The sequence below is a fragment of the Hirundo rustica genome, chromosome 3 (assembly GCF_015227805.2).
Source record: "Hirundo rustica isolate bHirRus1 chromosome 3, bHirRus1.pri.v3, whole genome shotgun sequence".
Taxonomy (NCBI): Eukaryota; Metazoa; Chordata; class Aves; order Passeriformes; family Hirundinidae; genus Hirundo; species Hirundo rustica.
In genome coordinates this window covers 34,613,900-34,641,615 of record NC_053452.1, presented here as the reverse complement: position 1 = coordinate 34,641,615, position 27,716 = coordinate 34,613,900, and the positions used below count along the sequence as shown (strand labels likewise).

At 38.8% G+C, this 27,716-nt stretch overlaps 1 protein-coding gene across 6 annotated transcripts in view; it reads left to right on the top strand.

Moving 5' to 3' along the window:
- Nucleotides 1–27,716, top strand: part of SMYD3 (SET and MYND domain containing 3) — a 387,717-nt gene that overhangs the window by 187,025 nt on the left and 172,976 nt on the right. Inside the window, exon 1 of one of the 6 annotated variants that reach the window (XM_040060412.2) lies at nucleotides 18,860–18,988. The exons of the other annotated variants lie outside the window; for them this stretch is intronic. The gene's annotated coding sequence lies outside the window, so the exon portion shown is untranslated. Of the gene's footprint in view, nucleotides 1–18,859; nucleotides 18,989–27,716 lie in introns of those variants that run through there. 6 annotated transcript variants of the gene reach the window in all.

Below are 27,716 nucleotides of genomic sequence, written 5' to 3'. Positions count from 1 at the left end.
AACTTGCCAGGTTATTAGTCTGAGGTCTGCAGTTTGAAAGTGATCCTGTAGGACAGGAACACTGAAAGGAATGGTGCAGTAGGTGGAGGGGTGCTGAGCTGTGGTGAGCCACCCTCATGCAGTGGCACAAAGACACACAGAGACCCAGGAAGCTGCTGTCCTCCCTGGCACTGGGATGTACAGCCCGCTGTGTGGTGCACACACCCCTCAGGAACATCAGTGTCAAAGCTATGTCCGGGTGGCTTTTCCATGCCCTCAGTGTGTGTCCTTGCTTCATGTCTGTTGAGGATCCTTCAAATGATGCTGCAAGAGCAAGTACCACTTCTCCTAGACTTCGGTGTTGCTGTCAAAGCAGGTGATGTGTGGTAGAGTGGCGTGTCTTCTCAAGTGAAACGCAGCCTGTTGTTATGAAAGGCCAGATATGTCTCTTCTCAGCCAAACCCTTCTTGTCAGTCTTATAAAGAATATCAGAAGCAGGCTCCAGAAATGTGTAATCTACTGTATGATGTATTTTTATTTGGTTACTTCTTAATTCACTCTAAAACTAGAGAAGGCCATTTTCCAGCATTTTCAGCTGAGTAAAGCTGAAGGTCCCTATTAATTGTTCCTCTGGAAAGGTGCATAAAAACTTTGCTCACCTTGGTGCTAGAAGCCATGAATGATCCTTTTTCAGGAGCAGAGCATCTCTCCTCCCAGCACAGTTGGCTCGGCTCTATAGTAAATGCATAAGCTACATGGTTTAATTTGTTGGGGGTTTTGTTCAGAAAACCCCACTTTATTTTATCCCTGGCATGAAGAAGACGTAGAGGGATAATCTCTCTCTGCGCCCTTTTCACCTCTGAGAAGTAGCATCATTCAGGATGAGATTCTCCACTTGGGAATCCTTCTTAGAATTGCTTATGGATTCTGGCTTTTCTAATTCATCCAAGGATTATACACACTTTGTCAGTTTTCACTGAGCTTTTTTTGCTCTTGATATAAATACACAATTCCTATTCATAAGGAAAAAAAAAAAAACCCAAACCAAAACAAACAAACAAACAAACAAAAAACCAAAACCAAACCCAAAAAACCCCAAAAAACACACAAACAAAAACCCCACAAACAAACAAAAAAACCCAAACCAAACCAAAAACAAAAACAAAAAAACCCAAACAAACAAACAAACAAACAACAACAAAAAAAAAAAAAACCAAAAAAACCCCCCCAAAAAACCCCACAAACCACAAAACCCACAAAAAATACACAAGCCGTTTTAGTTGTGCCTATCCACAGCAAAACCTAATTTGATTATGTGGCATATTTTAACCTTTTAAGGACATGACCTGACCTGTTATCAGAGTGACCTACTTTAATTGAGCTAAGCCACTGTCTTCTGTGCTTTTTAAAGGACACAAGATTTTGGAAGTACTTTACACTGTTTGCAAGCCAGTAGACAGCCAAGAGCCTGTGCTAACAGATCTTACTGAGAGAGGCATTTGTAGGGGCAAGTGAGGCTTGGATACCTCCAGCCCCAACACAGCCTTAAATATGCCAGCAGTGGTGGCATGGAAGCCCTTTTCCATGTCGGTCTTGGAAAGGAGAATATGTTGCCTTTTAACCATTCTACACTTAACATGCTTAATGTGGCAATGGGGTTTTGTTTCTAAGCCTCCTGTAGATCTCAGAGCACAGGGGGTTGTCCAGCCACGTCATAGCAACTTATTTGTAGTTGAATCAGAAATCCTATGCAAAAACCTTATTCTTGGTAGTTATTCAGAAGACCTTGACATTTCCTGTGGGAGAAAAAAGTTTCTGTAAGCCTTCATAGATTTCTTCTTTTAATATTACTATTGGAGACAGTTCCACAAATAAAATCTTTTATGTATATTTTTCACGAATCTGTATGTGAGAGATAAATCAACATAGAATCAAAATTATATGGATTGTTTCAGTAACACTAGTAACACCTATTTCATTGCTAAACTTTGTGTGTAAGAAGTTATTAGAAGTTTTAGAGTTAAGGTAAAATAATAAAACTGGTATTGTTTTGCATTAATGATTTACATCAAATAAGTGATTACATCAAATAAGTGATTACATCAAATAAGTGATCTGGTGGTTAAGGCTGAAGTGGTGCTTGAATTTAAATCTTAAATTCTGGCATACATAACTTCTCTTTATATTTCACAGGGTCAAAGTTTCACTTATATAGTCTCAACCTTTAATTTTATTTAAAGTAGTGATTGGAGAATAACTCTTCATCCATAATTTCTTCTAAACTTGGAAGATGCTGTTTGGAAATTATTCATAGTCTTTTGAAAATTCTGGCCACTTTAAAACACAATTTCCAGTAGAATTTTCTGAGCATGTGAAAAATGGCATAGAATTTGTAGCTTTGATCGATCTGAATGCTTTGCTGTTGTTGGATGGACAACATACTAATCGCAAAATAGATGTAAGAGGCAGTTGTCTGCTTCTGATATGTGTATGCCTCTTCTCAACTCTTCTCAGTGAAAAACTAATAGTTGATGAGCTCCCTGCCTGTAAATATGAGGTGTTATTTGCATAGGTTTCAAAATTTTAATCTGTCTAAATGTAAACTTGCACAGGACCTAACAGGTTTTCAGCCTGAAATGCCAAATCCAATTTCTTGGCCCATTTTTATTTCACAAGGAAGGTGACCATGATAAATATGCCAATATCAGATCCAATTAGTTTAGCCTGTAGGTCCTTAGCTAAATGATACTACAAAATTATGTACTGCATTATGGTATAGCCCTAACCCAATGCAACACAAAAATTCCTAGAAAATTCAGTGGAACCTGATTATCGTACACTGTTCTTTGAGAGCTATGTAAGAAAGAGCATGAAAACATTATAGTTGATGCATAATTAGAGAAATAGCCTGGTATTTTTTTTCCTCATTAAGTTTTCACCAATTTAGTTGCCAGTTTTTAGTTTCCTAAATTTTCAGGAGTATGTTGATAACTCCTTTTAATAAGATATGACCAGAGGAAGAGTCTGGGTTTGCTTCACTAAATATTTCCTCATTTCTGGTTTTGGACTTGAATAAGGCAAACATGGTGTTTCCCACTTTGCCATCCTCAGTGCAGCAAACACAAAAGAGCTGAGATTAGGAAACCTATTATGTGATAAAAACTCCAGGAATTCTCACTGGGTTTTCACTTCTTAATGCTCCCCTCTATTTCCTGTGAACATTAACATGCTCAACAATTTGTGCCCCATTGAAAGTCTAGTATTTGATAGTTCAGACAGCCACTTTCTTTTTCTGCAATGTGCAGTTTCTCTTCCTATACTCGAATCTTTAAATACTCAGTTGGCAATTCCTATTATAGTTGATTATTTGGACCAGACAAATTGCCGAATAAAAGTTTGTAAATTATCTGCTTTATATTTGCGTGGTCCTCAAAGGACTGAAGTTTGCTTTGGGGAAAAGCAAAGGACCAAGTAATAACATTTTCTTTTTTTTTTTTAAAGCAGTGCCAGAAACTTAATTTCAGAGAGCTTTTTATTATTAAATTTCCCAGCCTTCCTTTCAAGCACTTTATTAGGAACATGGCTCATTTACTTGGGAGTGGGGGGGAAAGCATTGAAGAAGGGGGAGATAAAGGTGAAAAGCAAGCTCATTAATTCATATAGTGATCTAAGTGTAGTTTTCATGTTGGCAACCATTTCAGTTTTCTAATGTGCACTCATTATGAAAGACTGGTTCTAACATGGAAAGTGAGAAAATTGTTTCTCATGAACTTTTTTTTGAGCTCATTTATATTGAAGTTTTTAAGGCCTTTGGAATTTTTAAGTAGCTTGCCTAGAGCAGGTGAAAAATACCTTTGCTCTTTAACAGAAGTAGCCAGAGAAATCAAAGTTTTGATTAATTTACTTACAAACTAGATGCAGCTTTGAGCACTGGGCTTGAGTTTGAGGCTGTTAGAAATGAGAAGTCTGGGTAATAGATATAGTGTCAGGAGGAACTAATCATGCTTCTGGGTTGTGGTCTGTAAATGTCTTTTTGTTTATTTAAATTCATGGCTTAGCAGTTGGCACCTAACTTTTAAGGAGGGACCATTTGTCTCCAGCCTACATGTCTTGGTTTGGAAAGATATGTGTTTGCCAGGGAAAACTGGAAGCTTCCCTTGGAATGGAGAATGTGAACCCCCTCCAAATTACTATAATTTTGCAATTAAGGGGTTTTAGGCAAAGACATGGGAATAGGAATAACAGATCTTTACTAGGACTATTAAAAAATACAAATGTAGTAGTATAGAAAAATACCCCCAAACAAAAAATCCTAGAAACCCTGACAGAATCCAAATATGACCTGACATCCTGTTGGTCAGGGCATTGTACACAGTCCAAATAAATCCTCCTGGAGTAACAGATATGTTTCTGGTGGAATAGAGAGGATCCTGTAGAATGGTCCAGTGGTGGCAAGATGGACCCAGTCTTCCTCTGGGAATCCAGTGGAAAACAGGTTGTCCTGGTGCTTTGCTTTGAATTGCACGTTTAATACAGATAGAAATGCTTGGCTCCACCCATTGGGTGGAGCAACTCACAATGGGATGATGTAATTTTATCAGTCACCTGGTGAGCCTTAATGGCCCATTAACAGAAGATATCCCCCTGGAGGGAGGATGGGTTGTGGAAGAGATAAAGAACATTGCCCCACCTGGTTTTACCAGCTGGCCCATTAACAGAAGGCACCTGCCCCATCCCCCCTGGAGTTATGAGGAATGGGTTATACAAGAGATAAAAGATAAGAAAACTTCCCCAACTAGTTTCAACAGATGGAAAATAGGATACACATTTTTAGTTACATGTTGCAACCCAAGACACTACAAAATAAAGCTGGCACGGAAAGGTGCCACAGAAGAGGTCAGTGCTGCTATTAGTTACATAATAAATGCATTTTTTTTTTGCCCCGGTGAAAGACAGAAATACTGTGAACCACTTAAAGCATGGGGAAAATCCAAAGCCTGATTTTGTCAGTGACACTTGAGAAAGCTGACTGGAAACTGGAATTTCCATTCCCCAGGAGACCTGAATGTTTTTGAATTTCCTGTCATTCTACTTGGAAAAATTAGCATTCTGTAATATTATGGCTTAGGGGCATAGAAATATTTCAAGTTCATTATTATTCAAATTGACAAGAATGTTCTTGTTTTTAATGTTTAAATGTTTACCAAACCTAATCTGATGAAATTAATGTTTTCAACAGCAAACAGTTCTCTCAAGAAATGCCTTTCCTGTTTATTATCGGGTGATTGCAGACACATCCTTCTGAGGCAAGGCCTTCATTTTCTGCCCATTCAATTTAACTACTTTTCTGCTCTTTCTGCTAACTCTCCAAACTGGAGCTCTGAGCTGTTGGCTGTCCTTCTCCAGCAGCTGTTTCTGTAGTCCGTGGGTCTAGTCAAGGAAAACACAGAATACATTTCCCCTTTTCTTAGTACCATTGATGATATCTTTCTGTCTTCCTGAAATCAATCTCAGGCACAGGGAGAGCTCTGAGGAGCCATGTGTGTCTCTGGTGCTTTTAGTAATTGAGATCAGGAAAACTCTTCTATTCTACTTTTTAATCCCTTTAACTCATTCCTCAGAATACTTAGTACAATTTTGTCAGGCCTCCTTGTTGCAGACTTTGTCTTTCTCAGCCTGATTTGTATTTTGCATGCTTTTTCTCTCTGAGGATAACCCATGGGCAGTTACTGTGGTGCAAGGCTAAGAACAAGGCTGCTCTACAGTAAGTGGTCTTGTTTAATGGGAAGAGGAGGGATCTGCAATGGTATTTGGGTAGAGGAAGCAGTGCAGATGATCTATTTCTTACAGGTGGCTCATTGTAGGCTAGGGAAGTGTGACAGCACAGGTTTGAAGGAACGCACCATACTCTTTTAGAAATCACAAAAATAGTAACAATCAGCTGAGAGGAGGCAGCTGGAGCAAGGCAGAATGGGCACATTTTACTTCTCTGTGTTGCAAACAGGTTCTGTGAGGTACAGCAGGTGAGAGATGTCAGGTGTATCTTCAGATGTTTGAGAGATGCAGTGTCACAGCTTCAGTGTGAAAAGTAAAAAAAGCTATTGGCATTTTTGCAAGAAGTGGACAGGAAAAATATTGCCACCACTATTCAGCAATGCTAAAAAAAAGTAAATTTTTTTTCTGAAAGTGTGCTGCAGAGAAACACAGAGGAAAGCTTTGGAAAATAATCTGGTGCCAGTATGTATCACATAGGAAGTAATTTTCCTACTGTAAATGAGATCCTGTTTCATCATTTGTTCCTCTGATCTTCACTTTTCTATGAACTTTTTGAACTCCATTTAAGATGAGGCACTTCCAAAAATCTCTGCTAGACTCATTTTTTCTCATAGTCTTCTAAAACCAATACCTGTGTGTCTTTTAGCTTAATATCCCTTTTGGACTGTTTAATTTGCCTGGTAAATGACCAGACAGGTGTACTATCCTTCCTTTCCTCCTCTTGCTAGAGTAGGAAGTGAGGTTGTTCAGCCCTGCTGCATCAGAACATTATCTTGCTGGTTTTGAAGCCCATTTCTGGGGCTTTTGTGGTTGGGAGGACTCTTTGCAACATAGTTGGCATTGTCCGTAGTGTTTCAAAGCAGGAGCTCTCAAAGGGGCATTTATCATGAAAATTAATGTTCTTTTACTCTTCTGAGGATACATCACCTGATGTGATTACTCTTTTCATGGCTGATGATTTGCAGACATCCCATATTCTACAAATACACTTCTCCCTACGTAGTTCCTCCATCTGACAACTTCACAGTTTATAGCAGAAAGTCTTGTTATTAGTCCCCAAGCTTCTGACCTTGCACACGCCTATTAAATTTCATCCCATTTCTATTAGCCTTCCAGATAATCTGGTCCCTGCTATGTGAACCCCCAATCCTCCCTCCAGACATTTAGGTCTCAGGGAATTTATTTGTTCGATTTTATATTTTTGTGCCAGTCACTAATACTAGTATTAAGTGAGATTGGCCTCAACCCCCGTCTTTGAGGGGTTTTTCATTATTAACCTGCTTGAAGTTTAACAGTTCCCTTCCTGCCACATGCTCCTCTAACAGGCTGTAGCTAAGGGGAGGGGAAGCCTTCCCTGGCCCCTGTGACCCCAAAAGCAGATGCCTTTGGGGCACAGGACAGGATGCTCTTTCCCTGAGTGCCACTGGGGAGGGCTGTGGTGGAGAGGCTGCTGGGACAGAGCTGACAAGTTCTCGTGGTGAGTTCTGCCTCTGCAGCCAGGAGAGGCAGAGAGACACAGACAGCCTTTGAGGATGGCAGAGATATATGTGAAAGGGCACCAAGAAAGGGCTTGTAGAATTTGCTTTGATCCAGAAAATGAGCAGGTATTGCTCAGCTGAAAGCCTGTCTGGAGGAAAGGGCCTGCCCTGCAAGGGCACGGAGCTTGGGGGAAGAGATTCATTTGCAATCCCTCTTGCTTTCACTTTTACCCAGCAGGGAGAACAGAGATTTCTTCTGTCAATAGTGTTTAACTGCTCCAGCTGGCATCCTAACAAAACCGACTTTCTGAGATGCTGAGGTACTCAACTCAGGCAATAGATCTCAGCACTTCATCCTAAAACCTCATGCTGATTTGAGGTCTGCTGGAGTTACAAAAGAATTAAAAAATAAAGAAAAAATAGAAAGTTGAGAAATAACCTTCCTTTCACTAGACAGTACAACATAAGGCATTGTACTAAATCTGACTAAAGCTGTTTTTACAACACAGAACTTATATAGCCTTGTAGTGCCAAATGCGTGAGTTAATGGGTTGAATTTGGCAATTTATTAATGATTGCACACATTTTGTCCTTTGGAAAATAAATTACTTAGTATAACAATGCACACTAATGATACCCTTTTCTGTGTGGTCAGAAACGCTGTAGAGACAATATGCTAAACATCATGTTTCACGGGCAATAATTGTTATGAGTAAAGTGTATTTTCTTTTGTTACAACACTCATGAACTTGTCAAAGTTGAGATACCATGCTGATGCCTGTGCTGATACTTACCTCTTTGCATGTTCACAGCCCTGTACAAACATTAATGAACCAATGTAAACAGTCATTTTCATAATGTGGCTTAATATAGTAAGGCATTGTGAACCTTGCTTTGCCTCTGTATGCACAAGGGATTGTAATTTACACCCCCTTCCATGCTCAGTGAAGGCTATACCCGTCATCTACCCTCTCACAATCATCCTTTTCCTGTGCAGTTCCCACTGAAGGGGGGAACAGGGCTCCAAAGAGCCTGGGCCGTAATTTGTTTGGCTCTTTTCCAGCTTTCTAGACGGTGCCAGTTTACTCCAGGCTTCCTCTGTGCTATGTCATTGCAAATCCCTTTTTGAGGGGTGTTGTTTTCCCCACATCTGGAATTACCTCTCTCATTGCACTGCCAGGAATAAAAGCCCACCTGCATTTCAAAAGTGTGTGTCTGCTATATTGTCTTGCACATTTGTCAGCAGGAAAGCCCTGCCTGCTTTGTGCCTTTTTTATTTTATTTTATTTTATTTTATTTTATTTTATTTTATTTTATTTTATTTTATTTTATTTTATTTTATTTTATTTTATTTTATTTTATTTTATTTTTTAAATTTTGCAATGTTAGTTACTCTTTTTCTTCAAGCTAGAAGTATATGCATCTATTTTGGCAGCATGATCTCAAAGAGGTCTATTTGAGATCAGTGTGCGCTCTCAGGACTTGAAAGAGCCAGAGCAGGTAAATTAGCAGAATAGAATGAAGTCAAGTGAAGTACTGAAGGGCTCCAGATAGTTTAGGATTACAGCAGAAAGCTTAATAAAATCCAGCTCTCCCAGCTGTTGAAAGTGTACTTGGAGAGAGCTGAGACCAGCCTCCTACCAGCTGGTGCTAACTCCCACAGCACTGACTACAAGCTGAAGTAGTCTTTGTTGGTGGTTTCTCTGTATGATACCCACCTGGGAGCAGGGAATTACCTTTGTAGCCAAACTGGCCACATCCTGTGAAATCAGAGGGTTTGTTGACTCCATAGCAAGACCAGGTTTTCTGCCTCCAGGAGTGGTTAGCTTCTTGGCTGGCAAGGTTAAGGTGAAATGTGTGGGTGTACTCTTAGTGGACTACAGAGTTCCATGCTGGCTAAAATGTGATTAGTGAGCAGAAATAATTAGTCTCTATCCTGCAGGTTGTTGAGGGGAGACGTGCACCTAACAGCTAATACAGTTAAGCATTTGCAGCTTAAAGGTGCATATCCTCTGTGCTTCTTGAGGAGTTACTCAGTGTTACTCAGTGCATATGTCTGGCTTTTAGTCTCATCATCATTGCTCAGCAAACACCTGTGTTCATACATTTCATCATAAATACAGCAAAATGAATTGTGATTTTTATATTCTTTGAATATGACCCTGACTCGCAGCCACACAATAAGATGCACAACAGCCATGCTGTATTGCTTGTTAATTTTATATTGGAGAATGATGGTTGATTGATGGTTATTTAAGGATCTGTAAGAGATTTCTTTACTCAATAGCTCCAGTACCAGCAGGGGATTGTGCTCTGTTGGCCTAGACACAGGCATGCCAAAATGATGTCTGTGAAGAGACTCCCTTTAATGCTACTTAAAGTTATTGACTGAATGGACAAAAGTAAGTCTTTAATTTGTTTTATCTTCTAAATTTGAAAGCATCAGCTTTAAGGAATCTCAATCATATTGATAACTACAGCACTGAGCTCAAAAACTAAATACGGGGTCAGACTAGAACTCCATAAATGAGAGGTACAAAACCTGTAGAAAAACCTTAGTTATTCTTGTCTTTCTTGGGAAGAAGGGTAAAGAAAGATTCCAGATCTACTTGGATGAATAACCACTTTCAAAACAGAAGTGGACAAAAAGCGTACAGCAAATGAAGACAGTATCTTTATTGTTGCAGTTAGGAAAAATGAGGATAAAATTATATCGTGGCACTGGATTAAATCTTGCAAAGTAAGTGAAATGAACAGTACCTTATGTATAATGACTGTTGATCAGTCTTAGGAAACTGGCTGATCAAGTCACTAAAATAAAAAGACTCTAGAATAACTTAAGTTGAAAGAGACCTCCAGGAGGTCATCTAGTACAGTTTAAAGCAGATCTGATTAGATCAGGTTTCTGTGTTAGGGCTGTATCCACTCACATCTTGACTACCTCTGAGGAGGGAGATCTGCAGCTCCTCTGGGCAAGCTGTTTCAATATTTGACCACCTTGTCTTAAGAAATCTCGGTCTACAGAACTATACTGCAGTAGCTGGGGACAGTAGCAAGAACTGTTTCTGGAGTGTGAGCCACCATTCCCAGAGATTTCCACCAGTGTGGAAACGACTGACTAGTACGTACAGCTGTGTTCTGCTAAGCCATACCATGAACCACCACAAACCAGCCACTAGTGACATGCTGACAAAAAAAGGCAAATGCATTCCTGAAAGTTACTGGCTCAGGAATTTCCAGAGGTGGTTTTTAAATGTAGCTCAACTCCTGCTAGAGATGAAATTGAAGTGGAGCAGGTACAAAGCAGGGTTGTGAAAATGATTGATTATGGAGAATAGGAAAAGAGTTTGGTTGTTCAGAGGAGTCAAATGAAGACTTTGAAAGGCATCTTTCTGCTCTCTGCAACTTCATTACCACTAATAGGTATAATGGGAAGGAATAGATGAAGACTGTTAATTAGAAAAATGTTTTAAACAAGAATGTGGTGAGGCCTTGGAGGAGCCTTCAGAAGGAACAGTTGTAAAAACACACGAAACAGAAACAAAACCAAACTGACTTTGAAATGGGGGTCTGCAGGGGCAGTCTTTTGCTCAATACACCATTTGTGTTTTTCAGGGTAGACATTGTGCTCAGGAGTAATTTGCCTGACGTTTCAGCGCATCTGGCAGCATTTTGGTGTTGCTCCTGTCATGCCCTGTTATTTCCTGAGCACATGGACAGGAGTAACAGCGTGTCTGCAATTTGCTCGGCAAACCCCAGGTGCTCCCCAGTGCCTGCACCTTGCACACATGTGGAAAGGCTTGACACATCAAGGAAGGGTCACAGTGCTGGGAACCCACATTAGGCCAGGGACTTCGCTGATGTTTCAGTTGACTGGGCATCTTCTTCTGCTGAGGAAGTTCAAGATAAAAATACCTCAGCCCACAAGAGAGATATTTGTGAAAGAGAGCGAATGGTGTGTACTCGGTGTCTATGCTGGGTCCCTGTGCATTCCAACTCAGAGTCTATTTTTCCATGGCTAAACAAAAACAGCCATTTCCTTAGAATAGTAGCTGATTCTTTTTCAATTGTATGTTTTATTTGTCATAATTTTATGCCCTTACAAGCAATTTAAGCCAAATTATGGAGCTGAAAGTTTAGCTAGTGCTTTTAAATCCACTTAAGAGTTTTGTTTTGGATAGCCTGTTGGTGAAGCAAACTAAATTAAAGTGAAATCCATCTGAAAGCTGTTTCTTGTATTCATGTTTATGAAGTCATGAATTGAACTTCTCCATAGTTGCTGCATTTCTATATTTTATATTTAACTTTAAGACTGTTATATATTTAGTGACCATAAATGGAATAAAGTAATATGAGAGAATTGATGGCACAGATATTTCACTGGAAAACAGCAGATTAGTGTTAAATGTGTGTATAATAGTGAGAGGGCTTTGGCAGAATGCAGAAATATCAATAAACAAATAGTAAGAGGCAAGGAATGACATTTGATTTCAAAATAAGGAAAATAATGGAAATATTAAAAGATATTTAAGACAAAAGTATTAGGGAATTTTTCAAAAAAAAAATAGTTTATATTCTGGTATTTAAAATTCATAAAGAGAGAGCAGAAAATAGCCATGCTGATGAGAGCTGGAAAGATCAGTGGTTTGTAAAGGCATATGCTGATAAGAAAGAAACAAAATCTGCCTGTCAGAAAGCGGATGTCTGCCAGATAATCAGCTGATGTTTGCATCAAGGTCAATCACCTGAAGTGTCTCTAAGTTTTTAGAGCAAAGAAGTCTTTGAACTAGACTATCCACAGGAGTGTTTACACTGAATCCATGGCGCTGCAGACTACGTTCTATGAACCCCCACTGTGTTGGTTTAGATGAGGTTTTGCCTAGCAAAGCTCGGCATTACTGTATTTTGTGGCACTGGGAGTTTTTATTAATGTTCAAAGCTAAAAATAATGGTATATCTACTGCATTTCAAATGTCACCTTTCAGCACAAGCCCAGGTTTTCCACCCTGCTGACCACTGAGCTTCTGAGATTATTTGTTGGGATGAATGACTTTACCCAAAGCAGAGATTCGATAAATCCATGCATATTTGCCAGCTTCTGGAACAAAACTTTCATCAGTTTCTGGTAGCGCATAACTGCATGCATGATCACAGCTATTATCGTGGTTGTTACGAAATTGTTTTTGTGCTGGTAACATTAATTAGTGTTTGATGTTTGGAGAAAGGAGTGTTTTTGAAAATAAAATCTGGAGCTTTTTCATCACCACACCAGGAAAAGCTGAAAGCAAGGGGATCAACCATGCTGCAGCTTTCATGTACCAGCTTTCATCCTGACACCAATACCTTTCCACATGAGGGAGAGAACTTGTTTATAGGGAAGAGAGGCAGATTATTTAAAGCTAATCAACTGAGTTTGTATATTCAGTAATAATTGTTGCAACCCACCTGAGACTGAGGTCTGTAAGAGAAATCAATGTGTTACATAAAGATCTATTGGCAGGAGAAATTTCCCTGTACAGGTTTTTGAATCTAAAAAAAGTACAAGCCTTCATCCAGCAAAACTTACTGATTGTTTGAATTCCAGGATTTTGCCCCATAATTTCAAGAAATGTTAGGGGTTTTAGAAAAGAAATGAAGTGCATTGTTACGGCAAGTGTTGGGGTACAATGAGAGTACACCAAGGTAGACATTTAATTTAAAAACAGTTTTTTCTTTTTAATAGTACTAATTCCAAAAGTCATTAGGTTTGATATAAGCTTTTTTTTTTTTTTTTTTTTTTTTTTTTTTTTTTTTTTTTCAAAACCCATTACCAATACTTGACTAACAATTGCTGTTCACATTTTGTGGATGAAAAGAATGATGTGATTGTTGTTCTTTCATCAGAAGTAAAGTTCTGATTCATACCAGAACGTTAACTTTGTGAATGCAAATTCATTAAAATTTCTTTTTTAGAAACTACTTAATTCATGATTTTGTAATTAATATTTCTGAGAAATTATTTTTAAGATATAGCTCTAGAACAGAATTAAATGTCTTTGTGTTCAAAGAAATATGCTAAAAAAATGTTTTTTTTGAACACCAAGAACTTGATCCAAATTTTGGGTTTGACATGCTTTTGACTAGGTCATTGTGTAACATCTTTGAAGTTACATCTTAAGTGCTTTTGAAAGCTGGAGCACTATTTTTAGGAAGTGAATAAAACCTTTTAGGCAATAGATTTTATTAATGTGTATTAAACTTAGATATAGACAACTAGATCAGTAGTAGCAGGGTGTATTTGGGAAGCAGAAGTACAGTCCTATCAGAGAAATAACATATGCATTACAGAAATATATACTAAAACAGAATTTAACATTAAAGTATTTTTATTTGTTGTCTAAAGAAATAAATCCTTTTATCTGAGCATAGGTGGAAGAAGCCAGCCCATGGGATCTCTCCTGGGCTCAAAGAAGCGTGTTAGTTTTAATAAGAAATTTTTGGTAAATCCCAAATATCGCAGATTTCTATTGGGATTACAATAGAAGACAGTAGGATTTTTGAAGGAGAGCTGTAGGGATGCTCCTTACCCTTTTTAGGGAAAGTTTTTCTAGAGGTATAGATTATCATGCAAACAGAGATGACTCTCTTCTTTTTTGCCCCAGTGGACATTGACATTGTTGGTGTGAATAACATGTATATGTAAAAAGCTAGAAGCTGGAGACCTTCCTTGGTGAGTTTAGAAATCTGTGCAAATTTGCCCCACCTGTGCAAAATGTGAGTAAAGTAATTTACTACAAGTAACAAATGAATCACAGCCTGATTGCTGGAAACACGTCCCTATATCTTGTAGCCTCACTCAGCTATGCCAGATATTTCTATGATGAGTTAGCCATTTGATCAGTTAATGGTTTCAAAAAGCAAACCAAGAAGAACACCTACAGTTTTTTTGTTGTTTTCTCCTTCCTTCCAAACCCAGTAAAACCAACTTTTCCTGAGGTTGGCAAAGGCTTTTCAACAGCTCTCTATAAATCATTGAGAATATTATATTTCTCCTTCCTGGAGAAAAATGTGCATGGTAGGATTCAAGCCAGTAGTTTTAAGTGATCCTCAGGAGCACGGCATCAGGTTGCACTGTGGGTGCAATTTTACTGTCATCATATGAAGGCAGCAAGTGTTGCATCAATGCAATTTTTGGAATGGGAAATTCTTGAGGCCAAATCCTGGCCTTGTTTCTGTGGCCAGGTTGAAGCAGGACTTGTCCAGTGTGCAGGAGGGAAGAATGGGGCATGAAGTGCTATGAAAATGGAGGTCTGGGAAGGTTGCAAAGCCAGAACAGAACACATGTTCTTAATTGCTTGTCCTGAGTAAGAGCAGATGCAGAAGTGCCAGTCAGCTTTTTGTTGGAGGAGATGTGTAAAATTTGAAGAGTCTTGGTTCTTCCTTAAAGAAGTGCCCCCTGGCCAAGAATTGTTATTACAAGCGGGATGTAAGTAACAGATCTGTGCAAACACTGGAGCTGTACCTCCTGGGAAATTGCATTTGTACGCAGAGCTCACTTTAGTTGGAGAAGCTTTTCTTAGCTGCTTTTCCTTCCCTCCAAGTGGTTTGGAAGTTCAGAATTTTCCAGGTTCTTGAAGACTCAAGCAGTGCTTTAGGGCTCCCTGTCACCAGGGTGGCAGACTTGTGTGTCTGTGCCACCCAGAGCCTTTCCTGTCACTTGCTGGCACTTTTCTTGGGCTTTCCCAGCACTCACTCATGCAGGGGTGGGCACTGGTGTCACGTTGTGCTCCTGGAGACGTGGCAGTGCCAGGCCTTGGGAAGCTGTTTGCCCCGGTTTGGTGTTGGGGACAGACTTGTCCCAGGGCAGCAAGGCTGAACTCCTGAGGGCACTTTTCTATTTCTTGTGCTAAAATGTGTTTCTGAATACTAATTACCATTTACAAATATATTAATGTCTGCCGAGGAACTTAGCTCAAGGGGAGAAAAAAAATTATGGTAATAGTTTCAAAAGACCACAAAGGCCACATTTTTTTAGCAGAGCATTTGGCTTGCTTTACATTAAACATGCCCTCAAGTTCCATATTTATTTTTAATATATTACTCCTACATCTTCTCTTCCTCCACAGTGATTTTCCATTGCTGAATAACATCCACTCAGCATTCCTTATCCTAAACAGAGCTGTCAATCTTAAAGTTTAAATTGGCATCATCTTTTCCCAGCCCCAGCTGCCCTTGGCTTTCTTCAAGTTTTTGTCAGTGTGATCAAAGTATAGTGCACTTGCACCCATATATTTTCAAATCTGTACTGGGTTTGTTTCTTTTGGATAGTACCCACTCTATCACAATGGTCAAAATTGTTTCTGGCATCCATGGAGATAATTATAGCACGTCATAATGTTGTGAATAGTGTATTGTATTAATATCCTTACATCATATGGGGAATTCAAGATACGAAAAGTAACTGTTCCTGGTAGTCAGGAATCTAAAGATTGTTTTTCTGTACTCTCTAGCATGACTGATTAACAAACTTGGCTTAAAAGAAGAATATACCTATGAAACTTTTATGGATCCATTTTGACTGCACACAAGACCTTTTCAAAATTTGAGCCGAGATGAAATACATTTAACAAAGGTTATGGTTTGATCAGTGGCAAAATTATTAGAGAGAATTTCTTGCCATTTTTAAGTCTGCTCTGTTTCTTCTGCCATCATTCCTGTTTGTATTTGTTTTTTTTTTTTCTTTCCCAAATAAATAATTTGGTTTTGACAAGTTTTATTATTCAATTTTTTATTTTATTTTAAGTCTTCAAAGCAAAAGACATCATTGCCATGGTGGATTATAATGGATGATACTTTTAAATAAACTTGTCAGACTTCTCTGTTATGGAAGCTGCTAGGACCCCAGTATGAATCCAGGATGGGTCTATGAATTCAGAATTATGTAGTAAAAGCATGAAATTAATAGTATGGATTATGTATTTTAAAACTGTCATTTTCATAGACATTTTATTCTTTAAGGGATAAAACCCACCTATTTGGTATAACAGTGTCAAAGATGCTGCATACCAAAGAGTAGTTAGACAATTTTGTGCAAAATTGGAATCTGAATGAACAAGCTGTTAACTCTATTAACTTCAAGCCTTTGTATCTCCAAGTACCACAATAATAGTGTTTCTGCTATAAAAATATGCAGTGTCTGTCTGTAATACATACTGAGAACTGTTTTATCATAATATTTTGTCAATTAAACATGGGTTGTTCCTTTATTGAACTTCTTGTTTGGAATTTCTATTTTAAAGAACCCTAAAATCAAGAATTGATCTAATTTTATGTACTCCCAATAAAGAAAGTTGGAGTAGGTGATGTCCAGAGGCTCTTTCTAACCAATATTTCTATAGTTGTTTGATTAAAGATACTGCTATTACTAACTTGCAACCTGGCCATTTTGCCACCTTTGATAGAGAGATAGTAACAGATGCTTAGTGTGGGCCTGATATTTCTAAGTCTGAAGGGATTTTAGCCTGCTAGCAGTGCTAACTGTTTCCCATGGGGAAAGTTCTCGAGAAAGCCTCTTCTCAAAACAATCTTGGCAAAACAACTATCCTTTCCCAAAACAATCCTTCTCCAGGCGGTGTTTTGCTGTTTTCTCTAGTTTCACCGATGGGATTAGAGAGGTGTCGTTCCTATTCACCAATCATGTTAAGTCTGTATCACAACACCTTATAAAAGGTGGTAAGAATTAGACAATAAAGCCTTCTATACTCTTTGCCTTCTGAAATATTTGGAGTCTTTCATCTTTCTTTCTTGTCCAACAGTGACAGCTTAAGGTTTAGCAGATTTTTATAGTTTTCAGAAGAAGTTTTTAGAAGAAAACTGAGGCCAAGACACAGCAATATCAATTGAAGTTATGGGTCTATTCTTACTCAACTCTCAGTAAGCATTTACAGGCCTTAGTGGAGTTTGCTAATAAATTCATTTTAGTTGTGAAATTCTGTGTAAGATAAACAATACTGGTTCACAGTTGCTGTGAAATTAGTCTGTAAAACAAGTATGCTGGAGACAGTAGCCCATAAAGAGCTTGTATCCCATGTTATAGATGCTCATCCTGGGTGGGACAGAAGCAATTCTGAGAGTCAGAGCAAACAAGTTTTAGTTTTGGCAGTTTTCCCTTCACCCTGGGGACAGTGACATTCAAGTCACAAAGCGCTTTTGCTGAGACTGAGCCTTCCCTGTACATCATCAGTATGCCAGCTGGAGTTCCTAATTTATTTTTTTTTCTGAATCCTGGGCTTCATTCCATTCTTTCATCTGACTTTGCTATTCAAAAAAGAGATGATCATCAAGCCACCTAAATTATATACACTCTCCTATGTAGTTCATTGCGCTGTGAAATAACTCTCTGTTTGTTTGATTTGTTTTACAGGTAAGTAGCACTTAGCACCCAATAGCCAACAATTTATGGTAAGTATATTTTGTAATCAGGGAAACTAAAATTTTTTCTTTAAAGGGAATAAACAGAGTAGGGAGTTAGTCATACAATAACATTTGTTTCAGATACTAGTCAGAATGTTTGCAGATGTCATTGGGTTTACATTTTTCTCATCAAAGTTTTATTCATCTGTTGCAGGAAGAAATAAATATAAATACTCAAGGCAATATTTCAAGGAAGTTGAGAAAACAATATTTACTTTAAACACAATAAACAAATGAGGGTTTCTTTTCTACTCTCAACTCCTTTCAGCTGTAGTAATCCTGGAGGTTGTTTTAACTAAATGAAAATCTCACACAAATGCTGTGTCTAAACGTTGGTGTCCCTGTAACTTCTTTACTACAGGATAACTAAGATTCTTCTGTTTATCCAGTCTTTGACTTAATGAAAATATTATTAACACTGAGTTATTCTCTATCTGGTATAATTAATAGATCTTACTGTGCTTCCTAAAATATGTCAGTGTCCTCTTTCTTCCCCTTCAGCTGGGGAAATAATCTCAGAATGGTTGCAAGAGACCTCTGGAGATTATATGGTCCAAGCCAAGAGTGGTGAAGAGACCCTACTACAAGCATATGGTGAAAGGATATATCCTGGGTCACTATCAGGGCTCTGACAGGGATTGCCATGCTCTGTGGGTGCACAGTTGTCATAAAATAAACCTGTTTTTTCTAGTATACATCCCTGCTCCCATTAATTTAAAGTCTTAATATGGTACTCAATTGCTGCCCAAACAAACTTTAAAATTCAAATGTTAATTTTTAGCTTTTTTTAACTTCCCAGCTTCTCCAGAGGCAGTTGTTATACTGTTAATACACTGTGAAAGGTGTTATAGCTTTGCACTGCAGTGTTGGGAATTTTAGAAGTGTACATGGCACATTTTTTCTTGTGGTAAGACTGATGACTCTCAGCACTTGACACTGATGCTGTTTGAGCATTTGATCCTCTTAGAAAGTGATTGTATTTTCCTCCCTGTAGTTTTAACTTCATAGAACATTTTTCTCATTATTGCTCAACTCCATAGAATTCTTATTTGGTGGTGATGGGGGGGTGTTTATATTTTCTTTTCGTTTGGTTTTTGTTAGTTTGGTTTTTTGTTTTGTTTTGTTTTAGTTTTTTTTTTTTTTAATAACATTTTTTCTTTTTTTTCCCTTAACAGGTACCATTTTTTTTCTCAGGGACATTTTTATTTTGAATTCAGATTGTTCTCTTTAACTGATCACACAACTCACTCATCCTTGGTTGTGGAGGATTTTTCTTTCAACTCTATTGCACATTGACAACGCCTGTAAGTTTATGATCTAGTCTACATTTATTTTAAAAATCTATTAATTCTGTTGTGTTTGTTATACCTGTGCCACAATTATCTGATCTTCTTTGACTATGCTTTCTCATTTTCCCATGGCTTCCAGAAGTTTACTGCCTGTCATTTTTTTGGTCAACTTTTGGAAGTTTTTGTCTTCTTTTGTAAACTGTTCTGCCAGAGGATTATTGCTTTGCTCCCTGAGATTTTTTTAATGCCTATTTGTACATGCACATACAAAAGTGTGGTAGCTGTGAAGTCACATTTAAACACTGGCTGAGAAAGAAATAAAATGTGTCCACTGAAACTGTCAAGACCCATGTGTGAATGTGTAGTTACGTATTCTTTGCCGAGGTCAACTCTGAATTTCTCCTGCCCCTTGAGAGACACCATTATCACCCTTTTATCTCCTACATGCTAAGTTGGTTCTATTGTAATGTTTCCATAAATTTAATTTTTTGAAGGTGGCTGGGGTATATATAACTAGGAATTACAAATTGATGTTTTTCATTTGTGTGTTCATTTATTCTGTCTGCTCAGAAGTGAGGAGGTGAGTCTTAGAGTTCTTGCTGGCAGACTCGGCTCATGGTTCCACTTCAGGAAAGGATTTCAAGAGGTGTTTTCCTAGTTCTAGTGACTCATGTTAGGCCTGGAATTCCAAAAATCTAAAAGGACCCATTGAGCAGGATTTGGCTACCCCAATTCAAACCACTAGCAGGTTTCTTTTTGCTGAGGAAGTTACCTCTGAACAGCAGAAGTGTAAAAAAAAAAAATGTCCTGGTGCTAATTGACTATTTATATTGTGGAGTTTTTAAATATACTTTTTACTTCAAAGTTCAATAACTTTCATTATGTTCTCCTAAGATTGTACATATGTCCTAGCATATTTTTCACCTTCCAGCAGAAATGGAGTGTATCACATATGCTGCTCATACTGCAAAAATATTGAGTCTTCTGGGTAAAGTGAGGACTGAAATGTATCACAAGACTGTCTGAAAAAATATGATGCATCTCTTCAAAATAATATCCCTTATTCTTGAAGTGTCAAATACATTTTGTACAATTTTCCCACAGACTGGTCATTTAGACTGAGATAAAATTAATGTTTTAAAATTTTCTCATGTGTGAGAAATTTCTTGTATCTTCAGTGGTGTTTAATTTTATTGTAGCAAATGGTCTCAAAGGCAGTGCCTCACCTAGAAAGATGACTGGTGATTACACCTATGTAGTTTATGGCAATATTTCTAGAGGTAGTTTTTCTTATTTGCTTTTACCTGGGAGTAGTTGAAAATAAGTTATTTCTTCAAAGAAACTGAGGAAGATTTGTGGTCTAATTTTTTTTTTTTTTTTTTTTTTTTTTTTAACCTGCTATTCAGAATGAGCCTATTTATTTCTGAAAAGAGCCTTATCAGAAAGATCATCTTACATTATTCTGCTGACTGTGATTTGGGCTAACTACTGTTGGGAATCTTCCCCAGCCAGGCTTTTTGACAATATTGGAAAGGGAAGTCCATCCTTATTTCCACTGGCAGCAAGCTGCAGCCATAATCACTTATTGTTTCACCGTAACAGGCACTGTTTCTTTGCTGTTTTTCCTTTGGTACCTCTTTTGCTCTTGTACTCTTAATTTTGAAACAACACAAAAAAAAAAAATCTGCTCATAAAATAGGCCGCACATTTTCCTAAAAATATCCCGAACATCACTTGAAAAAATGGTACTCTTCCCTTTGTCTCAGCAGTTGTACAGTACTTCCCTTTTATAGGCAGTCAAGATTAGCTCTTCTATTTGCTTTAGATGAGAGGGATTTACTCTCACCGAGCATCAAAAACCATGAGCAATAGAAATAATTACGCTGGAACCAAGTGTAGTTTACTTATCTAAGTAAAGCAGTAGATAAGGTATTTATTAAAATAATAATAAAATATCAGTTCATCTGTTTAACACCATCTTAACCTGCACTTGTCATATTCCCCATTTTGTAACTCTTTCCTTACTGTAATTCCATCAGCAAAGGAAGGAATGAAAACAGTGGCTGTCTGAGAGATGTATCTGAGACTTCCAGTTCTCAGTGAGTTACCCTGATGCATTTGTGTCCTGTGGTGCTTCTACGTATTTTATGCTAACTGCCTTATTGGACTATGTAAGATCAAAATGTAGGCGCTGTCTTGAAAATGTGAAAGGTATGCTCCCACTTTCACTCGGATTTCTAAAAGCTTTGGAAAAGGGATGATAGCAAAAAGGATGTTTCATAGAGGAAGAAGACAAAGCACTAATTTCTTCCGCTCAAAAATGTAAAATCTTTATTTTGTGTCAGAGGATAACAACATGAGTGTTTGACTTACAAAAATAAAAATGGAAGGAATTGACTGAAGATTTTGTAGGTCACTAGCTGTTGAAATGTAACAGGTAATTAATGATATTTTGGTTGTTTCCTACTATTGCTTTAACATCCTTTAAAACAAACACCTTTTAAACTTTTTTAAATGTTCAAACTTGCATCAAGCAGAATATAGGTTGATTGGTTTCTTGAGAGTGGAAGGGTCTCAATCTGATATTGCTTAAATTTCCCAATTTCCAGACTGAAAGAGTATTTATAGAACAGCATAAGTGGCAATTTCACTGCTCTGTTTTGTCAGCGTGCCTCTGGAGGAAGATCTGAGGGACCACATCTGGGTTTATAAGAGAATGTTCCCCCTTTTTGTGATTTTCATCCTTTTTCTTGTCTTCGGGCCCTTTACACAGGGTTACAAATTAACACTAACTTCTGTGGTGGCTTTGATGATGTTGGGTGTTTGCCTGCAGTCTGAGTTGACACTGCCAAGATAATGTCCCTGAGCAATCAGGTGCTGATAAATCGTAGTGATGATCAAAATGTTTTTGTGGGACGAATTCACAGTAGTAACTTACGGGGAAATTTCTGTTCCCTGTTACAGTTTTTTTCTAAGCTTTTATTTTCTTTTACGTGATGCTTTCAAGAGCAACAGCCATTTTGTTGATTTGACTTTGAAGCTGACAAGCTACAAAATAGAAACAACTTAAGTGATGTTTATGCCCCACTTAGAGCAAGGGGGTGGCCTGTGCCCTGGTACTGCTACTGTGTTGGTCCTCTCCTCTACATCCAGATCATCCTGAATGTGGGCAAGAGCAGGATCTCATCCTTCAGCTGATCAGGGCAATCTGGTTGTGAGCAGGAATGCTGGTGTCCCTGGTATTCTGGCCATGCCTGGGATCCCATGCCCTGTAATTCAGGGAGTGATGTGGAAATTTGGCATATGTTTTGACAATAAAAATCACGGGATCTTGTAAAGAGGGTAACAAGCCAGTTTCACTGGAAGTGTGCCTGCTGAGAAAAATGACTCTTTGGGGTCAGTGCAAACAAACCTTCCCTCCTCTTCTTAAAGGTGGTCCTTAATCCTTAGAAAAATCAGAGCAGCTAGTTGTGTTGCAACAGTATTGCTGCGTCTTAGCCTTATGTGTTCTTTGGAGAATGAGGGTTTCTGTGACTTTTAGCAATGTTCTGTTCCAGCCTCTGTGCAGAGGCTCCATGTACGAGTTGAGCATGTCTGACTAACAACATGATGATTGAGCTCATGAAGTTGCTGAATGAAGTTCAGTGTTAGTGAAGGCTGAGGTGAGAGGTCATGAAGTGGTTGGTGAGACAAATATGAACCAGTATGGCAGTATTAGGGGGGTTGTGGTGAACAAGAGAGAAAAATTGACTGGAAAAGAGAAGGGTAAAGAAGCAGAGAAGAATGCCCTGGAAAAAAACATTCATGGTCCGTAACAGAGTCCAACAAAGTTTTTTAATTAGTAACACTGAAGATGGATTAGAAAATTGCTGCTGGACCACTATTATTCACATATGTGGTGAAATTTGTAAGGATTGAATTTCAGCACTAATCGTTTCCTCTTATAAATAACAATCTCAAGCTGCTGCACAAAGGAGGTTGCTGTTATTACCCTATTTCTGTGGGGGGAAAGAAAGATGCTGGAGGGGTGAAATTACTTGTTTGAAGTCAGCTGATCCAAACAGATTGAGCAGCAATTCCCAGTCTCCCTGAAGTATCAGAGCAGTGCTCAGTGTGTGCAGTATATATAAACCAACACCAGTTTGTGGCTCTGTGACGCAGAATGGGGGTTCTCACCCAGCCTCTGGGAGCTGCCTCCTCAGCCTGAATAGTACCTGGATCTGGGATAGGGAGAGAGAAAGCTGGGGGTGGACTTGTCCTTCTCCCAGGGTTTTCCGGTTGCTACCAAAAGCTATGTGCAGTCGTGCAAAATCCACATATAATCTAAGTCTGTGGGTTGAATGGGGGACCAAATTTTGTTGAGTGGCAATACTGTCAGCAAGTTGTCCCTCATTTTTTTGCAGGTATTAGTAAGTTCATTTTGTGTTCTTTGATAGTGCTTATTATCCTAAATTATTTTAAGTGGTTTGTGTCAGTTCAGTAAATACTGGTTATGGTTTAAAAAGCATTTTCACAGGTGCTTTACTACATTTGTATTCAAGAGGCATAAGCTCCTTTTGCATCCGTCACATGGATACACAGTCACTTTCAGCAGATGCCGCACCCACATAGGGGTGGATTTTTGTAAGATGAAGCAGAGATTTCTCTGTCAGAGAAAACCATTGCCACTCCCAAATTCTTTGGTCTTGTCCTTTGGTTCCGAAGTGTGCAAATTACTTCCAGGCATAAAACTCCGGAAAGCATTTGTAACTTTGCATGAGGAGCCCGATCCAAGGGTTTCCTTCTGTCAAAGGTAGCGTGTGCCACTCGCCGGAGCAGCCTCGGCTGCAGCTCACGCTGCTCGCGGCAGAGCCGGGACTCGGGCTGTGCCCTGGCGCGCCGCCGGGGATGCGTTAGCTCCCAGATCCGCCTTCGCGCCTTCGGACTGCTCGTCTTCCAGACTTCCGAGGGAGGTCCAGCCACGTCAGGGTGGGTGTGGGAAGGGTGAGAGTGAAGCGAGGACGTGGAGAAGGCAGGGCTTTGCAGGGTTCCCGGGCGGCCCCGGCAGCCCCTTTGGCCGTCTCTCGCTGCCTTCTCCCCGGTGCGCAGCAGATGGCAATGATGGGCCACAAACGCTGCCGCGCCCCGGCCTCCAGCGCAGGCAGCGCCGCTGCCCCAGGCACGATGGCTGTGCCAGGTTCCCGAGGATGGATTGCATCCCAGTTATTGACATGAATCACTTTCGCTACCGCTTTTTTTTTTTTTTTTTTTTTTTTTTTTTTTTTTTTTTTTTTTTTTTTTTTTCCCCCTCCCCTTTTCAGATTAATTTCTTTTCATTCCCCGTAAGCTGCCTATGCTGCTGTGCTAGCGCGGTCCTGCTCTGCGTTGTTGATGTGTGATGCTGTTGTTAACCACTTCCACAGATGGTTCTGTGTCATCTGCAGACCTTTTATGAAATGCATGCCGTGATAAAGGAGGGCAGGCTACATCATTCAGTGGCCCCTTCCAGACCTTAAACATTATGAATCTCACTTCTATGGTAGGTGAAAAGATGATAAGGACTTCCTACACTACAAAGGAGGAAAGGGAGGTGAAATTTTTAACTGAAACTTCCAAATGTATTTCTCCTGTTTCCACAACCTCAGCATCAACCGCTTTAGGTAACAGGAATTTAAATTACCTTTTATAACTTGCCAGGGACAAACGCTATTGATGTGCGACATCTACTACTTAGTGATACCATTAACAAGCTGTTCTTGGAAATGGTTTCTAGTCCCTAGTTTCTATGTAAATATCCAAAAATACCTGAATTTTGGAGATGCTGGGGTTTTCTGGCTACAATTTAACTATGTGAAAAGTGGACTACATTTGGTAAGAATTATCTATAAACCAAACTGTCCATTCTTTGGACAGACTAACCGGTAAAAAACCCACCATAAAATAATAACAATAACAACAAAACCAACAAATAATAATAGATAATAATAGTTAACATTGCCGACAGTGACAGTAGCTTTTGTAGATGAAAGTATTACTCCCTTGCATTGTTGTCCATCTGTGTTTTTTTGGCTTTTCTATACATTATATCAGCATAATGCCCAAGTGAATAATTTATATAAAATCAACATTAGAGATTTTCTGTATTCTGATACCCAATTTAATAGTTATGTGCTTATCCTGTAAAAGATATTTATGGATACAATGTATATATGCACTGCTGCACGGAGAAGTATTATTTACTCCATTGGCTGTTAGGATATTTTTCAAGGCTGTTGATTTTTTTTTTTTTTTTTTTTTTTGTAACGCTGTAATGCATCTCTTTCTAAGCTATTCTGAAAAGAGGTCCAGTCACTACTAATTCCTGTGTAAATTAAGCATAATCACTCAGAGAAGAGACCCTTTATTTAGTGAGTTTAAAGCTCATTATACAATTTTGTAGGGGGAAAATTACCGTGCCTGTAAATTAGCTGCATTTCCTAATGAAATAACTTGGCAATTTTTCCAACCTCCTTTGATAGGAGTAAGAATTACAGTGGCAGTGGAAAGTAAAATCATGCTATTCCTACTGGCAGTTTTTTCAATTGTAAAAGAAATTATAACTGTGAACACATTTTGATTAAGATTAATCTCAACAAGTAACAAAAGAGTCTTTTGTCGTGGTGTTTTTTCCTCTCTTTCCCACCTCTTGTATTTGAGCCTAAAGTCAGCTCCATCACCCTTGCTCCTGGTGTATGATGAGCAAATTCTCTTGGGACATGTGGCTTTCTCAAGCAATAAAGTGTCATTATGCTGCTCATTTCTGAGGATGCACTACTTCACATGTGAGTTGTGTTTCAAGGTGCAAACCAACAGAACTCATCATGTTAATTTTCCCCAAAAATGAGGCTTTTATCAACTCCCATCAGGCCTGCGAAGGCGAGTATTTACCATAGGTGTCTGTGCTCATCTAGTTCTACCCTGATGCTTGTAGATGGCAGCAAATAGATGGCATTTTAAGTGCTTTGGCTGCAGCTACCAGCAACGGGAGTGGTAAAAGACAAAATAATTGTTCTTGAGCTGGCTGTCCTCTTCGGAGCAGCGGCAGCCTCAATGCACACTAACAAGCCGAGCCGGTGGCTGTGGCTCTGCAGTGCGTGCGCAGCCGTCTGCTGAGCCAGGTGTTGTGATTCCACTTCAGCAGCTAAAAGCAGAGGTACATGGACTGCTGTAAAATTGAAAATAATTTTAAGAGTGCCTGAAATAACTGCTTTTTCCTGAAATTTGTTATGCCTCATAATATAGATATTAATCGCATGTACTTAATAGGGTGTGGTTGGTTTTCTTTCATTTGGGAAAGGTTTAAATTTAGGGGCGTATGGATTAGTATCCTCAAGGTTTCTTTCTTCTCTTCTGGCTTTGGCCAGTTTTCAGCTGTATAAAATAAAGGTTTAGGAATAGTTTGGCTTTGAAAATTAACATTCAGACCGCCCATAAAGAAGTATTCAGAAAGATTATCTCATTGTGTGGGTGCTTTCTTCTTTTCTTCACACAACAACTCTGTTGTTTTATCATAACAGCAAGCAGCAAGTTCTTTGAAGTCTTTTTTAGTGTATTAAAATTAGTGAAAGATTAAATGGGGTTTTGTTACATTTGATCAGTACGAAGCTTCATATCAGTGTGAACAATATTCCTTCAGCAGTTAGCACCTGGTACTGAAATCTGCTGCTGGACAGTGGTTTTGGGTCAGGGTACTGAAGAAAGTTCAATAACTGGTTTCAGAGTTTCTTGCAGTCCAGCACAGAAAAGCAAATCCATTTCCTAAATACTGGTTCCTCTGATTTTTGTGTAGATTCCTCTTTAAAACATAGGGCTGTGTGTACTTGTCAAACAGGCCAGCATGGTGAAAAATCATATTTCTATTTTGGGTGGAATCAGAATGTAGCCTCCTGAAGTTAGTGTAAAGGGGTCTGGATTATCAATACTCTTGGGTTTGCACACTGCTGCTGATTTTCAGTGCTTAACAGTAGGTGCTCATCAAATTTTATTTCTGCTTAGCATTTCCAGCATCTGAAGAACAGACCCCTGAGAGAGTCACAATACTGAAATTAATTCTCTTTGCAAATGTGAAAACAGTATAGTGTGAATTTCCTAGGGCAGACATTTCTGTGAAGAAAATATTTTTTCCTGATGAAATGAAAGTTTTTTGTTTGATTTCATCTTTTATGTATTTTATATTTTTAAATTGAAGAGAAAAATAAGATTAGTTGTTGCACAGAACCAATACCTAGCATAAACAAAGCTGTAGGATAAAGGAAATTAAAAATAAGCAGATTTGAGGTGAAAGGTGCATTACTCCATTGCTATTCTGATAATTAGAGAGAAAAAAAATTAATAGTTGCCATAAAGTATTTTAAACATGAGAGTCTCTTATTAAGTTGTTCGAGACTGTACTTAATCACTTGCGACCACGTATGTTCTTTGCATAGTGGTGTGCAGCGCTGGCATTTCATTAAAACCCAGTTCAGTAATAGCAGGTCACTCAGATCGTCATTTCCTCTGGAGAAGGTTGGGAAGCCAAATGCCAGCTGCTTCATCCCTTATGTGCCATGCCAGCACACTGAGTTGAGTGGAGGAGAGTGCAAGTTGAGCACCCCAGGGCCGTGTTCCAGAATCCTCCTTGGTCTGGGTGGAAATGCCCCTGTGAGCGCTGGGAGCAGAGGGATGGGCACAGGGCTGGCAAACCCATAACAGGGCAGCAGATGGAGAGTGTGCCAGCAAGCACAGG